We start from the raw sequence: 13,761 nt of genomic DNA on the forward strand, positions 1-13,761 counted from the left end.
GGAAATTGCGTTTGTCTGTAATCTTTGAAATTTGGAGATTTCAGTAGCTGCTCATACCAGCTCAAAATATTAAGAGTGAGGATATACAAAATGATTTACAGGGTCTGCAAACAATCACCTTTGCAGTGTGTTGAAGAAGTTCAAAGCCTGATATGGATATGACCAGCGGTTAATTTGTACCGGATCACACCGGATCTCAGATCTGGTACTTTTTTTGTCTGACAGGTGAGAATCATACAGATTTCAAATGATGTCCAGTACGTGTTGTCTCATGCACGGTAAACTACAAACTGAATAACTAAGTATTGTGTTCTTTATTTTTTACTACATTATAAATCATGAAACCCCTCCAGGTGAAACAATAATACACTTAGTTTTGCCCAACAAGAAGACATTCTTATACCATAAGAGACAGGCTCAACTGTACATGTTAACCTACTTTTCTTTGCTAACAATGCAGTTGGTGAATATTGTAATGTCCTTGGAATTCCTCAACATGTTCTGGCAAAACTGTATATGTATAACTAATGATGACTCTGGAAATCATACTAAAATATATTTTTCTTTTCAAGGTACTGAGAAATGCAGATCATGGTGGTGGTAGTTAAATACAGAGAAACAAATATGAGAGTAATGTCAGGTATTTTTGGTTCTTGCAGAAAAGCTATAATCTTAGTTTATTATCCTGAAGAAACCCCTTGTGAGGTAAAACAATTAACAGTGTGTGAAACAAATCATTAAATACCAAAATATGGTAGTTGGCAAACACACATAGTCATATTGGAATACACTAAGTAGTGTACATTAATGTACATTCAATTCCCCATGCATTTTTAAAAATGAACCGAGAGCTGCCAAGAACTGTCATCTATCTAATAATGGGCTCTGTAGACCGTTCACACACTCCACAGCCCCAAGTCAAACTGTACCTTCAAACTGCTCGCTCGGTCCAATAGAGAAATGCTCTATCAAGTCCCCAGACATTAGTTGCACAGTCCCAGCCATCTGGAACCAGACCTTAGCAATCCATCAGAAAAAATACCCACGACTCCCCGTTCATCACGAGGTTCCATCAGTGGGGAGATGATAATTAAAATTAAAATTCAAAAAAGGTCAGCGTAAATTATTCATGGGATCAAATTTTATACATGGTGTTGTTGAGCACCTCTATGCCGACTGTGTTTCTGTTTCTCCAAAAGCTTTAAAATGTGTACAATTTCTTTTAATTACAGGTAAAGGGTAAAAGACACAATACTAAACACATTTATTATAAAGGCAGAACAGCAATAGCTCTGACCTGTTGCTCGCTACTCCTCAAGACCCCCCTGTTTAGACTGTAGAACTCTTCCTTTACCCTTCCTACTCTACCCTGTAATACCTGTAAGTCGCCTTGTTTAAAGGCGGCTTCCAATCGTTCCTCTAGTGTTTTCATATTATGATGGTATCTTTTCAGAATTCTACCTGAATGTCATTGGCATACCCTCATTTCGACAACATGCTTAAATTATTAAATTGTTACAACCCCCATGTGAAGTACTTTGAGATTTTTTTCCTTTCTTTCTTAATAAACTGCTTGAATCCAGTTGTGTTGATTTGTAACCCATCATTAATCAACATCATATCAAAACCAGTTTTATACAAGACCAGCCTTCTTAGTCACTTACTTTCTTCATGGCCTGTGGATCTTATTAAAAGAAAAGGTCACTCGTGCCTCATATATACTTGAAGAAATATTCAAGGGCTTTAGACCAATTGTGTTAATGACAACAAAGCCTGCTGGAGTTCTGAGCTCTGACTGGTTGTCAAAGGTCTTCTATAAAGTTTTTGCTCTGTTAGTTCAACTTGTCAGGCTCTCTTTGAAAATGTTTGTCAGGTCCAAGACATCACTTTTATTGCTGGGTCATTACCCATCATGTCATACAGCTGACTGAGCAATTTTATATGTGCTAATGTTAGCTGAAGACACAGAAAATACAGCAGGCATTATTAGAGTATACCAGTTTATACAACAAGCATTGAAAGGTCTAGCATAAATAATGTTTTCTTAGTCAGTGGTCCTGAGTGAAAAAATAGAGAATTGACATAAGTCATTGATGTAACAGGTCAAGTAATGACCATTGGTCCACTTGGGATGGAATGACCCTAGCATAATCTGATCTCCAGAGTCAAACCTCATGCATCTGACATACAGTTTTGATTCTGGATGCAGACCCTAACAGAGTGCCTATTATCTGTCAGATTTGCTGTTTTTGTTTTGCCAACAAAACTGAAATTGAAGCCATTGATAAATACTTCTCTTTGAGCTGTTTGTCAGAATTTGTCAGAGTTCTTTTTGTGACTTGCAACAGGGAGTTTTAGAACATAAGGTACGATGTTCATAAAATGTATGACCAAGAAGAGTCCATTCAGCCCATCATTACTGGTCCGCTTCCTAGTAGCTGGATGATCTTAAAGTTGTGTCAAGTCATCTCTTAAAGGACCCCAGTCGTTCAGCATCAACAACATGGGTAGTTAACCTATAATATTTGTGCAAACAAGTGTCTCCAACCCACCGTCCTAAGTCAGTTTCCACTTCTATCCCAGCTGTGTCTTTTGGTCCTGGTTTCTTCACAGCTCATTAAGTCTTGGTATGTTTCTATGCAGAACATGTGAGGGAAAGTCTATTTACTCAAAAATGTATGTTACATAGCAACATTTTTTTTTTGTCAAACCCTGCACAAAAATTTAAGGTATACAGTTTGTGTTCTGTAGTACACCTACAGAAAAGTGTACAATGCATGTTATAGACGTTTCAGTCAGGAATGGCAAAAGAAAAGGCACTTTTGCATATAAAAAACGATACATATTTTACTGCATCATCATTCACACTGGTGTTGCTTTAAAATAAGCTGCTTTCAGGAGAACTAACAGCTGTTCGTCCCTGTGAGACAGAGCACTCTCCATTGCTACTGCCATTGCCTGACGTGAAGTGAACTCTTTACACTCAGCCCTATTTTCGCCTGTGTTTCACTGTTTTCATTTATGTATGTTTAACTACTTGATAGTTTGTACTACATGCATGTAACATATCAAATGAAAGGCCACAAAATGTCCTTTCATATTATGTAAGTCGCAACAGGATCTATATGTGGTAGAGAAGAGAATATATGTAAAAAAAATAAAATAAAAAAAAAAAAAAAACCAAAAAAAACACTGCACCATTGAACCTCAATGTGAAATGAACATAGGGGGGAAGCTGAGCTTCTAAGCTTTCCAACGATACCGCCCCTTTCAGTCTAGCTGCTCGCTTAAGCTGTGAACTCTGTCACATGATGAGAGGCTTAACTTCAGGCGATCGTAGTTCCGGCCAGGAGTACCAATACGTCTATGGAAAGCCCCGAGTCTGTTCTTTTAAACAAGGTAGGTGGATTTTACGGTGACAGAGTAATATGTGCGTAACTTTCTGTGCGCTGGCGCCCCAAAATGAGTTAAAGCGAAAATCACCGCTTGCAAAACAACACCTAGATAGACTTAATACCGTCTTTTTTTCAAAACTGTTTACTTACTGCAGTGTACTGAGTTTCTATAATTCGTTAAAGATAGCGGCTGAGAGAATAAAGTCTCGCGGCACTTAAAATATCCAGCGTTACATACATTTATATATATATATATATATATATATATATATATATATTAACCAGAACTACTCAGAATGCGACTCATAGTGCTTTCGACACCCACTTCGATATAGATTGTTGTAGCGTTTCAGGCATTCTAAATTAGGTGAACAATACAGTAGCTTGATGTCTTAAAATATCTCTGCTGAATTTTTTCCCGCACTGAAAGTTGCAGATATGCGGGAGCAACTAGGAAAATGCGCGATTCCCGCAATCCCGCGCTGAAATTCAAGCACTGATTACATTTTTACTTATTATCACATTACATTCTTTGGCCTGTGGCCTTGCATTTCGAGGTACCCCTGCCCATAAATTAGCTCATATAGCTAGGTGGAGAGGCTGATTGTAGGGAAGCCATGAGCAGGGGGCCAGGATAGTTGCCCTCCCCCATTACCTAAACAGCAGGAGAAGGCAAACTCTGACGCACAGCAGGGACATAATGCATTGAGGTAAGATGTAAATCCTTTCCTTGCCAATCACTGGGTATGTTGTCTATGGAAAGACCAATAAGATACTAGCTATTGGACTGAGCGATTTGTTCCAAGTGCTTAACGTATGTTTGATGTTTATGCGATTTGCCTGAATCACGATGAAGGTTAAAATAATACCAAAAAAAAAAAAAAAACACATCAAAAGAGTATTTGTATCTATGGATGTTTATTATCATTGACAAAGATTGCCCCACTCTTCAAATAATGTGAATAAAAACGGTTTGTTCTCTTGATGCTAATGCACATGCAAAGGTAACATTGATATAAAGATGACCTCCCATTTCGCAATACTCCTAGCTTGTATTGCAATACATCCCTGAAGGTGATAAAGTCAGTAAAGCCGATAGGCTTGAAGGTTTTAAAATCACATACGTATATATGTATATACTGCTGGAGACATCACCCTCTGTAGGATCAGTCAGTGCTGTGGAACAAATGCTACTCGGAAACAAAGGGAACATGAGTTTATCGTCAAACTAGGAACTTTGGAACCTCATGGAATGAACATTCTATTCTGAGATAATCATGACATCTTCCACATAATTTAGCAATTAGCAGGCAGGTTTATCAGGTTCACAAAATGTTTGTACAGGACAGTCTGTGTAAAGAACAAGGTATTGTGTTATTTGAAGTGTAAACCTCAAAAAGTATAGTTTAGAACGCCATGTGGGTGTGTTAGGGTTTTGTTTTGCTCTTATTAGTGTAATTAATAAAGCTGCACGAAAGTGCCATAAAAAGTGTGTTTGTCTGGGTCTGCTAGGAAGATCTCTCTCTCTCTCTCTCTCTCTCTCTGTGTGTGTGTGTGTATGTGTGTATATATATATATATATATAATGTGTGTGTGTGTACAACAGAAACACATGTTAAACTCCCAAAAAACTGTGCAAATTTACCAGGGCAAATTTACCCAGTAGCTGAGTGAATCCATTTAAAGCGTTTCCTGCTGTGAAAACTCATCAATTACAGGGGAAAAGTGTTTTTTGAGACATACAAATGACTTTAATCATTATCCCCTGATGTAGTCTAACATAATCTAGGCAACACCTACATTATATTAAAAATACAGAGAAAAACATGTTCAAAGAAGATAAAAGTCAAAGGAATAACATTGATAATTGATACAGATAATTGATGCTATTATCTGTATCAGTTTTTTTTCATCTTCAATGCAGTATCATTCCAGCTCAGGTGCTGTTAGCGAAGTTAAACTTTAAAAAATAATTTGTTACAGTTACAAGTTACTTGAACAAAACTGGAACTAGTTACTTCTCAGGCACAGTTTGCATTTGGTTTTTGGTTTAGTCAGGACGCAGCTCGAAATCTTCTTTGAAGATCCAGCTGTTGAACTAACTGCCGCCTCCTGGCATTTTGTAGCAAGATGTTATGAAAAACGTGGTTCATGTGACATGGAAGGTTTCACTTGCAATGTTGAAGCACTTTCTCATTTCAACGTTTTACATGAGTCAAATAAATGTAACTAACGTTATTTGTTCACGAAAAATGTAATTCATTTACCACCTGTCTGAACCAAGTTATTGAAAAATGTCTCTAATTACTGTGTATTTACATAGCGGTTACTTAGTAAATACATGTGCACTTGCATATATTTACAATGCACTTAATGTGTAAATCTACCTCAACCCTATCCCTAACACTTTTTTGATACAACTGTGTACTTGCATATATCGTGCAAAAAGATTTATACATTAAGTACATCGCAATTGTGCACAATAACATTGTAATTTTGTGTAAGTATTTACAAACTACTATGTAAATGAACAGTATTTCGAGACACCTCATGTAAAGTGTTACCGATATTAAATATCCCTGCTCATCTCATTCATTATCTAAACAATTTACAAGCTTATTAATCATATTTATAGTTTCAATACTGTTACCATAAATGGAACATAAGGCTATGGAGAATGGCTCTAGCGGTACGCGGTAAAGGATCCAGTATAGTGTGTATCAGAACATCTCTAACTGCTCAAACCTCACCCTGCTTTATTTTTCCATTAACTCACACGAAACACGAATATCTCAGCTTCTTTTTGTCTTTATTTTGTATTTTCTCTGGATCATATTGCCTTTTCAACAGCCCATCAGAGATCCACCGAGGCATCTAATGTAATTCCAGCCTTTCCATCAGTCTCAAAATAACGTGATTGAAATGGAGACCTTCCCTCTAACATCGCTGTATGCCTGGAATTCCAATTTGATTATTTATTTCTTTGTGCTTTTGTTCTTATCCCCACCATGCAGGAGAAACCAGATCATCTGAGCTTATCACACTGTAGTTTTCTCTACTGCGGGGTGTGTTTTTATTCGCACTTAGCCGAGCACTATCGGTTATTGAATTGGGTGCAATTGAGACTATTCTGAGGGCTTGCGGTACTGTAATTATAGATAGGCTTTCCTATCTATAATTGGTCCTCCAACTTGGAAAGGTACCGCCCACCATTGGATTTGGAACAAAGTGGTATCTAATTTTTTCAGGGAGTTCTACTACATACATGTGAGGGGAAAGTTGTATTTATCTAGGAAAATATTCACTTGAGGTTTAAATAGGACTCTATGTAGCCTTCATGACACCTTCATAAAAGCAAAACAACCCTGTATAACTGTGTATTTGTAATTGATTCCTGCCTAAGTAGCTTTAATGATAATTATGCAGCCGAGAGTGACATAATCTGACTATTTACCTCTAATGATGTACAAGCTTTTCTGCCATTTATAACAGACCCCTGTCTTAGGGAGTGCTTCACATAATCCTTTATAATCACGCTGAAACCAATACAACATGGTCATACCTTTTTATAACACAAAGCTGTTACATTTGTTACTAACCGAATGCACAGTTATAATTAACGTACATGTTATAAATACTTATATTAAAGTATAGTATATTCAAATGACAGAACGGCTTGTAAATACTTACAGATAAATATATGACAACACCATTATCAGGCTGTATAATTATGTCTTAGGGCATTTTGATTGCAGGCAGTTGCGCCCCCCTGCTACATATGCTCATTACATTGTTATGTGACTTTTATGAAGGTCACACCAGAAAATACTTTATTGTTGACCTTGTTTGTTTCCACTGCTCAAAGGTAGCTTAACCTGCAAGGACCTACACTCCCTCACTCCTTCTTTGAAACCTGTTTGCTTCTGTTTAATTCACTTATGCCTGTTCCTTGCACAACTTGAAACAAATACTATAGTGTTGTACCTTCAATAATCTTTCAAAGGGAAGAAAACGACATAAAAAAACCTAAAACTAAAACAGGGCCAGGAAAAAACTATTTCAAAACCTTGGAGACCACCTCTTTAATATAACGGATCTTATCTCTGTACCTGTTTCAATTTTTTTAAATAAACAAACCGAATAAGTGATGACTCATGCACTGTGGAACCCTCAGTGTGTTTTTCCTATTAATAGAACTGAGCAGAAACAGCAAAAACATAATTACATAATGTGAACGCTCAAGGGAACACTAAACTTTTTTTTTTTGGGGGGGGGGGGGGCTTGTAGCAACAAATTCACACGAAAGGAAATTGTTTGTTTACACGGTTAGCACATTCAATCTACATGCAGGGACAATAGATCATTACAACCCCTTTAGTGACAAACCAAGGAAATCTATTATTAAAATGTACACCATCATTTTTTCTTCTATTTTTTTTCTTAGCAGGAGTTCAGACTTCTGCCTCATATAAAAAAGATAATGCAATGTTATTGAGGGCGTGTTTTTTGATATGAGAATAGCCAGAGTGTCTCCCGTTGTTTTAAGAGATGTAATTTTGTGCAGTTTTGTCTCTGGTCTCTCAAATGGTGTGAAATAATATTTGCTATAATTAGAAACAACAAGCACATAACACATCAACAAAGATTGCATTCAGGAACTACAATTAAACACATAAAGTGTTTTTGTTGAAAGGCATCATTCTACAGGATAATATTTCCTGTGGTGTTTTTTTTATTTATTTATTTTTTACAAATCCTTAGTAGTGATTGGTTGGTTTCTCATAGGTGATTTACAATAACAAACATTTGCAACATTTGGTGTGTGTGTGTGTGTGGCTGGTCGGTTAAAACACAGGCCTTTCAACTGTGGAAGCCTGGGCATCAATTTAGGCCACAGTAGTGTAGCCCATGTAGAAACAGCACCCGGAATCATGTAATCATGCAGCATCAGCTCTGTTGTTTTAGTATAATAAGAATCAAAAAAAAATTCTAAGGAAATACCCACAGAGGTGATATTTTCCAACTGGGCTGCATTTTTTAAATACCCTATTTAAGACACTATAGATAGCTCACTTTTTAAATGACGCCATGTCCCTGAATATCAAAGCTTTTCCTACCATTGGGGAGGGATTTTTGGGGGTGTTTTAACTTTCCGACAGTTTTTGGTGTTTCGAGCTAAAATCAAAAATTGCCAGTAATGATGAGAACATTTGCAAAACCTCAGTTCTGACACTATGAAGAATGCTATGGAAATGAAGTGTGTACCTAATTAACATAGCCCTGTGCAAAAATAAAAAGGGTTGATATGGTCGGAATGAGTATATTCCATCTAAAGTGGTTCCACCTGTTTCAAAGAGTCCTAATGGAGGTGGGAACCTATTTCAAACAGGCTCTGTGTTAAAAAAAAGTCTGCTGTGGATGGAGTGACTCTTTGATTATACTATGGTAATGGTGCTAAGGATTGGTGCAATTTTAGAAGATGAATTTAGGTAGATGACCTAAATTACGCCACTTAGTGCTTTAACTGCATTGTTGAATCTGCTAGGTGTAGTGTGCAGTATCTACCTCTAGGGGTCTCTTTCTGCCTGTCGGATATCAACACCCAAATCTTAACCAGGTAATCAACCTGCTCATTACACAACACCTGCTCACAACCTACAGACCAAGGTCTGCAAACAAATGTATGCACAAGTATCGAGTTATGGAAAGAAAGACCAACAGGGAGTCTGCTCAAACAGCTATTTTGCTGCATTGCAATTTGCCATTGTCAAACAACTGCAATGCAATTGTCTAGCTATAGCATTCGCATGCCTGGTGTGATCAGGGATTGTCCCCCTACTGTGTTTTCCGGTAACGCTTTACATTAAGTGTCTCTAATTATTGTGTATTTACATAGTAGTTGCTGAGTAAATATATATGTGATTATACTTGATTGCAATGGTATTATGCATAGTTAAAATGTACTTAATATACATATTTTTGCACGATATATGCAAGTACACAATTGAGGCAATAATTTGGATATTGTACACTCTGCTTGTATAACATGGTCAAAGCCAGCCAAGGGCTGGGTGGGTATTTATTAAGGGAATTAATTCTAGTTCTATTTATTATGCTGACAACAGTATTGGTAATTGGTAGTTGTTATATTTGTAATTATAATACAATATATGGGATTTTGGATTACATGAATTATTCTATTAATAATTATTGTATTTATTGTAATGTGCTGTTTGTATGTGTTGGTTGTATGTTATTATTATTATTATTATTATTATTATTATTATTATTATTATTTATTTATTTTGGTTTCTTATGAGCCCAGGGACTTCCGATGTAAATGAGCTTATAGCTAAGTCTGGGTACAAAACATCTTGTGACTTGTCATGAATGTTAAAAATTGTACATTGTCCCTGTTAAATAAATCATTTGTTGATTTCAATACAGGGAGCCCAGTACTTTGAGCTACAATCCATCAAGTTCAATGTAGGACACCCAACTACTTGGATCACACAGCTACCAATTCAATACAGAGGACTTCCAGTTAAAAAGCTTTCCAAGAAACAAGAACAATGATTGTCAATCAAAACCCAGCTGCCTTTCTTCTGTGCCGCAAAACCCTGGCAACTGTAACAAAAATCAACGAATGACAAGGCCAGGGATTGACTTACAAAACTGTATGCATTCTTTGTTCTTAAGAAAACTACAGTCATAAAAAGCAGAAGGAAAAATAAATGAATGCACAAAAAAGGAAAGGTTTAGGTAAGCGGTGAGATATGAAGAAAGTGGATTCCAGTCATGGAAACGTCTATTCCTTATAGGATCACAATTTACATGAAGTGTCTCCTAATTACTGTGTATTTACATATTAGTTACTTAGTAAATACATGGGTACTTACACTTAATTACTATGTTATTAGGCATAGTTACAATGTAAGTAATGTGTACACAGCTGTATCAGAAAAGGGTTAGGGAAAGGGTTATGGTTAGGTTTCTATTGTGCAAAAATATTTCCACATTAAGTACATTGTAACTATGCATAATAACACTGTAGTTATATGTAAGTACACATGTAGTTACTATGTAAATAAAATTAAATATACTTAGTGTTACCCCTCATAGTTATGTTATTTGGACCTGTGGAAGGTCAAGCTGTTTTTTAATACAGGTAGGATGCAAAAGGTTTTGGGTTCAAGCCCTGTTATGCACACTTTTGCAAAATCAAATGCATTTTGTAAAACACAAAAGAAAACAAGCAAAATGTGTCTAATGCAGACCAGAGTATGAGCTGAAGTTACAATTTCCAGCTCGGGGTCGACGAGCTCCAAGAACGTCATGCTTTCTTTCAATTCCTAGGTCATTTCATTGGCTTCTTTCCTGTCAATAACCAATCAGATCCTTCCTGTATTGAGTGACATGCTTTCTGCTAGTAGCCTGTTTTATTTCCACCAGCAGAAGACACTGCTGGGGTGAAATAACCTAGGAAGTGTAAAAGGTTAAAATGAAAATTTAAATTTGTCTCCATGTGTAAAGGAATGAGAGTTGAAAGACTCAAAAACAGGAATCCACTGCTGAGTGGAAAAAGGGTCTCCCAAGATTAAAAAAAAGGTCCATGCTATTTGTGAACGTGCTGTTTCAGCATAATTTGAGACAAATGTAAAACAGATGTTTAGAATATAGAATCTGCAAGGGACTATATAAGCTTGACTAAGACTGCACATAAATGAATTTGCTTGGGTGAAGTGGACTGAAACATCTCTGTAACCTGTCTGAAAGGGCATTCTCAGTTAAAAGGTATAATGGCTAATCACTATTTTGACTGTAAGCCAGGTGATTACCACTATTCGACTAGAAAAATGTGTTGCACTAATTAGTGATGTTTCTGTATTTTGAATAATCAATGAATGTAATCAAATGTACTGGATATAATTATTTAAGAATATCTAATATCATTGTAATGAATAATGAAGTTACTACAATTCAGTACAGAAGTAAAGCAGAAACTGACTTCCTGGAAAGCAAAGCAAGGAAACTGAGTATTTTCTTTAACCCAGTGTACTGTGTCAGTGGGGTCTATACACCCCATCACAAGACCATCTGCAAACCTTTGGATATCCACGTATAATTGTTCTGTCTGTTTTGGACATGGATTGATTCAATCACCTATCCATGGATATTTTAGGATTACCCCTAGTTTGATCAAATCAACCCCTTAGTGTGCAAGCTACTGTAAGAAATGTACATGTTTGTTAAATTATTAAGTGCAATAGCCTTTTTTGCACTAACAACCCCTTATTTCTTGGCCGCATTTATTTGGGAAGTATGAGGACATTTTTCCGGAAGGAAAATATTTAGTTAAAATTGAATTTAGTTATAAGGGAGTTTGGTAGCTCTTTGAATTTAGTATCTTTAACTACACAGTAATTATATTGTAATAAAACAGCAATTGCACACATGGTTTTGTAACTACAATGCAACTGTTTAATTACAAACTTTGGAACTTTGCACAACGTTGTGTAATTACAATGTCATAACTATGCAACCAGTTGCAGTTACAGTGTAATTAGAGGGACTTAATGTAAAGTGTTACTGAAAGGACATTCAATTTTTCAATTGAATGTCCTTTCCAAATCCATCCCACTTCAGAATTTCATCATCAAAGTTTCATGTTGATTGCTTTAGAGTAAAGACTTGGATACTGAGGAGAGTGGGATTATATAACGTGATTGTTGGCCTCATAATCACCATTGCGAAGGAGAAGCACTTTGATTAAATATTGATTGGCCAGGGAATAAAGAACTTGATACTTGCATCATGGTTTTAAACCACCGTGTCAGCACGGAACAGGTGTTTTGTCATACATTATAAATGCAGCTTAAAATCTTAAAATATGAAACGATCAGCAACTGCAAATGCTTTCAGGAGTCGTCTTTAGTATTTGCAATGAATGTAGATGAGATTTCAATTGAAACCTAAATGGCAGATTCAACATGACCTGAATGAATTCAATCTTCCATCTGTGTTTTAGTTGATGTGTCTGACTAATACTGAGATGGTGTCTCCGGATCTTTTAAAATCTTCCTTGGAGAAAGTACAGGACTGTGTATCAAAGAAGGGTAAAAAATAGCACTTTATAGGGCATGAATAACCACATTGTTATATAATTCCGACTTTAGTGCAGCACCATTGTATTACCCTTGTAGAGCCAAAAGTGCATTGCTAGAGAAGACCATGGTAAGGTAAATGGTGTACAGTAATGCTTTGCAGCTGCTGCATCCAAAGTAGACAACTATTGATATAGAAGGAGACACCTTTGAGCCAATGAAATAATAAACCGTTCCTGCCTCCACCTAACTTTGTAAGAACCTTTATCCATTTTTGTGTACTGTACCTCATACAAGTCTGAAACACTATACATTTTGTTATTAGGAATCCTACTGGGGAGTGAAGGGTTTATGTGTTGCCTTTTCATTTTATTGCTTTTGCAGAGTTTTTATTTTATTTCATTCATTTCACCCATTACACAACGCTTAAAAATATATGTACAAAATATGTCATACGTTACTGGAAGTTAATGATGCAATGTAAAAGAGGGTAGCGCTTGTTGTAAATAAGAACATACTTGTTCTCCATGAAGACCCTTTTGGTTTTTATTGGTGATTTTACAGTTGCAATAAAATAATAGCTGACTCAACTGAAGGCGCTTATGTCATGGAGAGAGAAACATACAGCATGCTGAAATAACCACTGCTGTTTAAAAATGTGCTTTAAAACCATGTCTTTTTTTTCTTCAATATTTCATATTTAAAAGGCTGGATTTCTTGTTGATTTCAGAAGCTTGAAACTGTCTTACCAGTTTAATACCCTACGGTGTGTGTTTTGTGCAATTCCAGTTTGCAGTTTTGGCCATCATTTACAAGGCTTGTCTAATCTTTCAACCACAGCTTGATTCTAAATATGAGCTAAAGAAAATCTCTATATTCTCTATATAAATAATAGAGTAGGCATAAATACACACACACACACACACACACACACACACACACACAATCGCCATTGCCATTGTGTTCATTTTGTATAAGCAATAACTTCATCAAAGCAAAAAAGGAGAAATTGAAATATGTATATTTTATTGGCCTTAAATTCAGAGAAAGGGAAACGGGTAGTTGTATTAAATCAATTCATCAGATTAGTTTAAGGGAATATTTAATAATTCCAGGAGCGCCCTGTGGAAAGAGTGATCAGTGTGTGCACAGGAGGACTGTAGATGTGTTCAATATGTGTGTGTGGATACTCCTGGAGACTGATATTCCCAGAGCCTTTTTCAGTGGGTGAATTGATAGCCATCATCAAGAGATCAACTGAA

General features: G+C 36.3%; 1 protein-coding gene across 2 annotated transcripts in view; it reads left to right on the top strand.

Moving 5' to 3' along the window:
- The first annotated feature begins 3,310 nt into the window (after window positions 1–3,310).
- LOC117394878 (leucine-rich repeat and fibronectin type III domain-containing protein 1-like) overlaps window positions 3,311–13,761 on the top strand; it is a 223,088-nt gene continuing 212,637 nt past the window's right edge. The window contains exon 1 of one of the 2 annotated variants that reach the window (XM_059004622.1): window positions 3,311–3,399. The gene's annotated coding sequence lies outside the window, so the exon portion shown is untranslated. The remainder of the gene's footprint in view (window positions 3,400–13,761) is intronic. The other variant, XM_059004624.1, reaches the window with a different exon arrangement.

The sequence above is a fragment of the Acipenser ruthenus genome, chromosome 30 (genome assembly GCF_902713425.1).
Source record: "Acipenser ruthenus chromosome 30, fAciRut3.2 maternal haplotype, whole genome shotgun sequence".
Classification (NCBI taxonomy): Eukaryota; Metazoa; Chordata; class Actinopteri; order Acipenseriformes; family Acipenseridae; genus Acipenser; species Acipenser ruthenus.